The 6,458-nt window shown below is 47.9% G+C and overlaps 1 non-coding gene and 1 pseudogene across 1 annotated transcript; both read right to left on the bottom strand.

Annotated features, from left to right (window-relative positions):
- Positions 1-2,133: 2,133 nt before the first annotated feature.
- On the bottom strand, positions 2,134-5,596 carry LOC122792606 (annotated as a pseudogene).
- Positions 5,597-6,010: 414 nt separating this feature from the next.
- On the bottom strand, positions 6,011-6,164 carry LOC122792614. The gene has a single exon (XR_006363412.1). It is a non-coding gene; the product is annotated as a 5.8S ribosomal RNA (ribosomal RNA).
- Between the last annotated feature and the right edge of the window lie 294 nt (positions 6,165-6,458).

Below are 6,458 nucleotides of genomic sequence, written 5' to 3'. Positions count from 1 at the left end.
ATCAGTTTTTTAGAGCCTCTAGATTGAGTGTGAAGAATGATGAGTATGAGAGACAGATAGTGAAAACAAGTCATGAACTTTTAGAGAGGGGCTATGATGAGGTAATGGATCTAAATAGTGTCATGGCAACTAAGAAATTAAGGGATACAAGAGCAAGGCCATATTTCTCAGAGAGACCCCACAAGAATAATTATTTGCATGATAATACACTAGAGTGTGCATTTGGTATACAAGGGATGTTAAGAAATACACAGATATTATAAATGAACATTGGAATATACTCGCTACAGACAATCAAATAAGTGAATTAGTAGGGCGAAAACCTCAATTCTCATTAAAAATAAGAAAAATCTGAAGAGAAGGTTATGTATGACTAAAAATAGAATTTTTAATGAATCTGAGTATGGAACTAAACCTTGTGGTAAATGCAGTTTTTGTAAATGCATTAATAAAGAGAAATATTTTAAACATCCTGAAACTGGGCAAGTTTTTGATATTAGGGTAAGTGCAACTTGTAATACTTCACATGTGGTTTATTTAGCTAGCTGTTTAATTTGTAATAAATTTTTCGTAGGTAAAACAGACCGTACTTTAAAGGAAACAGTTAGAGAACATCTATATCATATAAAGAAAGGCAGTAGTGTTAATGCCCTGGAAAAGCATGTCACAAGTATGGTTGAGCATCATATCTTTCAGTTTATGGTTATAGGTAGAACATATACGAATATTAGGGGAGGTGAAATTAGGTCTAGGACAGATGAAATGGAAGCTAAATGGATCATAATGCTTAGAGCGAACAATGGGCATGAGCTTAATGATTGTGTGCCCATGAAACCTTTACTTAGTAAAAGAGCTCTACGTAGATAGTTCAACTGTATTTATTATATGCATCCTTTTAATGATGTTCTTTTTTAATGTTATTATTATTATTATTATTGTATAAATTATGTCCATTAATCAAGTCAAGTTCATTTTAATAGTTGTTGGTATACATTCTTGTATACTGTTTTTAAACTTGTATGAAATGAACATGTCTTTTTAAGAGTTAATTGATGAATGATATGTGATTTAAATGTATGGTATAAAAGGTGTGTTTTTTTATATTGTTTCATATACCTGATGAAGCTGAGTGTGAAAGCGCTTGTGTTACAATAAAGTCATTACTGCTGGAAAGAATTATTGACGCTTTTTCTACGTTTGAATTCTGGAGCCTTACCTTAGCAGCTTTTCTGTTGTTTATATATATATAACTATGTCCGTCTATACCTACATAGATATATATATGTAGACATATAAGTGTAGACACATATATGTGTCAATTTAGGCATATGCATGTATATATGTGCATATATAGTGATATATATGTACATAGAATTAACAAAACTATATATATATATATATATATATATATATATATATATATATATATATATATATATATATATATATATATATATATATATATATATATATATATATATATATATATATATATATATGTGTATATATATATATATATATATATATATATATATATATATATATATATATATAGATATATGTGTGTGTGTGTGTTGTATCTGTGTAGATTTTAATACAGTTACACACACAGACATCTAGATGTTGGTATACATTCTCTGTACTGTTGCATGACAGGACTGGATGATATGTTTCTGAAAACATTGAATTTCTGTGTATCTGTAATGGCTTAGTGGTACATCAATTTGTCTAGGGTATGCAGAGTCCTTGGTCTGAGCCTTGCAAGAGCTGTTTATTTGGTTGCTGGGCAGAACACGGCCCGTTGGATACAGAGTGATTAAGGCACTTTAAAGCAGTTGTAAGCAAGTTGTACATGATCCTCAGCCCCTTCCGCGCTCGCAGGGGTTCCGGCTTTCTGGACGGAGGTGCTGGGCGGTGCGGAGTGAGGGGCGTGACCAGAATCCTCCTCCCACAAGGTCGGCCCTGCTGCTGGATCATGTCCAGACCCTGCTCTCTCGGTCCCCTGGCTCACTGCCGAGGAGCAAAGTCCCGACTGCAATCTAGACCCCAGCAGGGGAGGACAGGTAGTACACAGCCCGGCCAGCCCGAGGACGGTCACCCCTCGAGGGTGCAGAGCCTGTCCCCCCACCTGTGACAAAAGCTTGGCTTGAGGGCTGACTTTCAATAGATCGCAGCTTTATGCTGCTCTGCTGCTTATGAAACCCTGACCCAGAATCAGGTCATCTACGAATGATTAAGCATCCAGTTTCCCACTATTGTGTAGTGCACTGCTGGAGAGAGGTGGCCCACTTCCGTCCACACTCTGACCCAGTGAAGAGTGGCGCTACTCGCCGACCTTGTGACCGGCTATCCCTGACCAACTGGCGATCCGCGGTGCTGCAGTATCGTTACATTTAGGTGGGAGTCTGATTTAGAGGTGTTCAGTCATAATCCCACAGATGTGGTAGCTTCGCACCATTGACTCCTCAGCCAAGCACATACAACAAATGTTTGAACCTGTGGTTCCTCTCGTACTGAGCAGGATTACTATCGCAACAACACATCGTCAGTAGGGTAAAACTAATCTGTCTCACGATGGTCTAAACCCAGCTCACATTCCCTATTAGTGGGTGAAAAATCCAACGCTTGGTGAATTCTGCTTCACAATGATAGGAAGAGCCAACATCAAAGGATCAAAAAGCGACGTTGCTATGAATGCTTGGCCGCCACAAGCCAGTTATCCTTGTGGTAATTTTTCTGACACCTCCTGCTTAAAATCCAAAAAGCCAGAAGGATTGTGAGGCCTTGCTTTCATGGTCTGTATTCATACTGAAAATCAAGATCAAGCAAGCTTTTGCCCTTCTGCTCCATGGGAGGTTTCTGTCCTCCCTGAACTCGCCTTAGGACACCTGCATTACTCTTTGACAGGTGTACCACCACAGTCAAGCTCCCCATGTGACACTGTCCCTGGAGTAAGTCACGCCTGAATGCCCAAACACTTGGAGCCAGAAGGGAAAGCCTCAGTGGGGCTCGCCCCCTGCCTCACCAGGTAAGTGAAAAAAACAGTGAGTAGTGGTATTTCAGCGATGGCCAAGGCCTCCCACTTATTCTACACCTCTCATGTCTCTTCACAGTGACAGACTAGAGTCAAGCTCAACAGGGTCTTCTTTCCCCGCTGATTCTGCCAGCCCATTTCCTTGGCTATGGTTTCACTAGATAGTAGGTAGGGACAGTGGGAATCTCGTTCATCAATTCATGTGCATCTCTAATTAGATGACAAGGCATTTGGCTACCTTAAGAGAGTCATAGTTACTCCTGCTATTTATCCATGCTTCCTTGAATTTCTTCACTTTGACATCCAGAGCACTGGGCAGAAATCACATTGCATCAACACCCATCTCAGGCCTTTGAGATGCTTTGTTTTAAATAAACAGTCGGATTCCCTCGGACCACACCAGTTCTAAATCAGCTGCTAGCTGCCAGATGATGCAGGATGCTGGTCAGGACCAGCACCCACCACAGCCGGGGCACTACACAGGATGGGACCTCACCTGACACTGCTGGAACCACAATGCTTTCCATGGCACTGGCCCCACTCTCAGTGTGAAACCATTCCAGGGTGCCCTGCCCTTTACAAAGAGAAGAGAACTCTCCCAGGGGCCCCCACTGGCCTCTCCAGGATAATTTGCATCACCACACTGGACGCCACGAGGTACCCATCTCCACTGCTCCAGATTCAGGGATCTGAACCCAACTCCCTTTTGATCAGCCGAGGGTGACGGAGGCCATCGCCTGTCCCTTTGGAACAGCGCTCACCTATCTCTCAGGACTGACTGACCCATGTTTAACTGCTGTTCACATGGAACCCTTCTCCACTTCGGCCTTTTTAAGCTCTCATTTGAATATTTGCTACTACCACCAAGATTTGCACCCGCGGCAGCTCCACCCGGGCCCTCGCCTTGGGCTTCGGTGCCACTGCGGTGGCCCTCTTACTCATCGCAGCATAGCCCCCTTGGCTCCCAGCACTGGCGATGGCCGGGTATGGGCCTGATGCTCTAGCACCATCCATTTTCACAGCTAGTTGATTCAGCAGCTGAGTTGTTACACACTCCTTAATGGATTCCGACTTCCATCGCCACCGTCCTGCTGTCTATATCAAGCAACACCTTTTCTGGGGTCTGATGAGTGTCGGCATCAGGTGCCTTCACCCAGCATTTGGTTCATCCCGCAGCACAAGTTTTGCTTACCAAAAGTAGACCACTTGGTGCTCGCATTCCATGCTCGGCTCCAAGCCAGTGAGTCGGGCTTCTTACCCATTTAAAGTTTGAGTATAGGTTGAGATCATTTTGGCACCAAGACCTCTAATCATTCACTTTACCAGATAAAACTGCGTCCACTGAGAGCCAGCTATCCTGAGGGAAACTTTGGAGGGAACCAGCTACTAGATGGTTCGATTAATCTTTCACCCCTATACCCAGGTCGGACGACTGATTTGCATGTCAGGACCGCTACAGACCTTCACCAGAGTTTCCTCTGGCTTTGCCCTGCCCAGACATAGTTTACCATTTTTTGGGTCCCACCAGGTGTGCTCACGCTTCACCTCCCCAACAGGATGGGAGAGATGAGCCAGCAGTGTGCCTCCCGCGTGGGCCAGCCCTCACTTTCATTGTGCAGTGGGGTCGTCTGCCCACCCTCAGACTTGCACACCTGTTAGACTCCTTGGTCCGTTTTTCAAGACGGGACGGGTGGGTTACTGATGTTGCCGCAGACCCTGGGCATCCAAGGTGAGCCCACCGGCCTGATGGCGGGACGTGGTTGGGCCGCACTGAGGACAGTCTAGCCCATTCAACCATCTTGGCAGGAGATGGGGGCCCCCGGTCCCTGCTACAAGGGTGAGGGAGGGTGCTGCAGTGGTCATCTCACATGACCCCAGGGCACAGTGAGGGCTGATGCCATGGACTGTAACAATCCCCTTCAGAGAGTGAAGCTACGTTCCATGCGGCCTCCCCGGCCGACCCAGAGCTGGTCGCAGTGCACCGCCTCAGAGGAAGTGCGCTTGATAGCGGCCAGCGTGCCTGGGGACAGTCCCCCACCCCCACGGAGGGGGAGAGGGATCTGCCTCACCTGGGCGGCTGGCGCAGCCATCGGGTTGAAGCCTCCAGGCAGACCACGCAGACCCCACCCATTTACATCTGAATGGTTTCAAGCCCTCTTGAACTCTCTCTTCAAAGTTCTTTTCAACTTTCCCTTACGGTACTTGTCCGCTATTGGTCTCGTGCTGGTGTTTAGCCTTAGATGGAGTTTACCACCCACTTTGGGCTGCATTCACAAACAACCCGACTCCAGAAAGACCTGATCCTGATGCGCCGGGGGCCACCACCAGCATCACATCGTCCACGGGCTGAGCCTCGATCACAAGGACTTGAGCCCCCTGGGTGGCGCAGAGGAGACGGACTTCTGTATGCTACATTTCCCTGTGCCTGTCGCCCTGGTGGGGATTCAGAACTGGGCTCTTCCCTCTTCACTCACCGTTACTGAGGGAATCCTGGTTAGTTTCTTTTCCTCTGCTTAGTAATATGCTTAAATTCGGTGGGTTGCCATGTCTGATCTGAGGTCACATTCTAAGCAAGGTCGCAGGGGAGTGGCAGGACAGTGGGGGGATCAGGGGGGAAGAACAGACTGGCTGTCCTCTTCTAGGACCCCCTGTGTGCCCATTCCCTGCCATGGCACTCCGGGCGGTGTAGGAGGATGGCCAACGCGGCCCCGGCGCCTGGGAATCAGGCGGATGTCGGGCTCTGCCCCAGGAGAGCAGCCCAGAGGCAGTACCAATGACAGCCTCAGGGGTGTGGCCAGATGAGCACCTGCTCTCTCACATCCTCAGACAGGCTTCCCGGCTCGGGGCGGTAGTGGGACTCATCTCCTCCATCTCCATCTCTCCCTGGGGGATGGGGGGCCTGCTGTGGACTGCCTCGGCTCCCAAGCCATGCCCTCGATGGGGGCCAGACATCTCCCGGGGCAATGGAAGGCATGACGACCCTGAGAAAGGCATAGCCCCGGGAGTAACCCAGGGCTGCAAAGTGCATTCGAAGTGTCGATGATCAATGCGTCCTGCAATTCACATTAGTTCTTGCAGCTAGCTGCATTCTTCATCGATGCACGAGCCGAGTGATCCACTGCTCAGAGTCATACTGGTTGTTGTCCACCAGGGGCACCGCTGCCCGTGCGGCATCGCACCTTGAGATGAGCACACAAGGTTTCACGGAAGTCATTGTGGGCGCCCGGACCGTGGTTACTGGCCCCACACCATGGGACAGCAGGGAGTCCCACGGTGGCTGGCCTGCAGCTGCACCACTGACCCTCCGGGTCTTTGAACTGACAGCCTGCACCGAGCGGGGCATCTTCCACAGGTACAGGCAACTGACATCAAGGGGAGAGGACTCTGGTGTGCCACCCCCGGGGGTGGCCCCATGTAGCCAGAG

The sequence above is a fragment of the Protopterus annectens genome, chromosome 1.part2 (genome assembly GCF_019279795.1).
Source record: "Protopterus annectens isolate FY-2018-M chromosome 1.part2, PAN1.0, whole genome shotgun sequence".
NCBI classification, from domain to species: domain Eukaryota; kingdom Metazoa; phylum Chordata; order Ceratodontiformes; family Protopteridae; genus Protopterus; species Protopterus annectens.
Note: the sequence above shows the minus strand (reverse complement) of the source record. Positions and strands in the feature narration are given on the sequence as shown.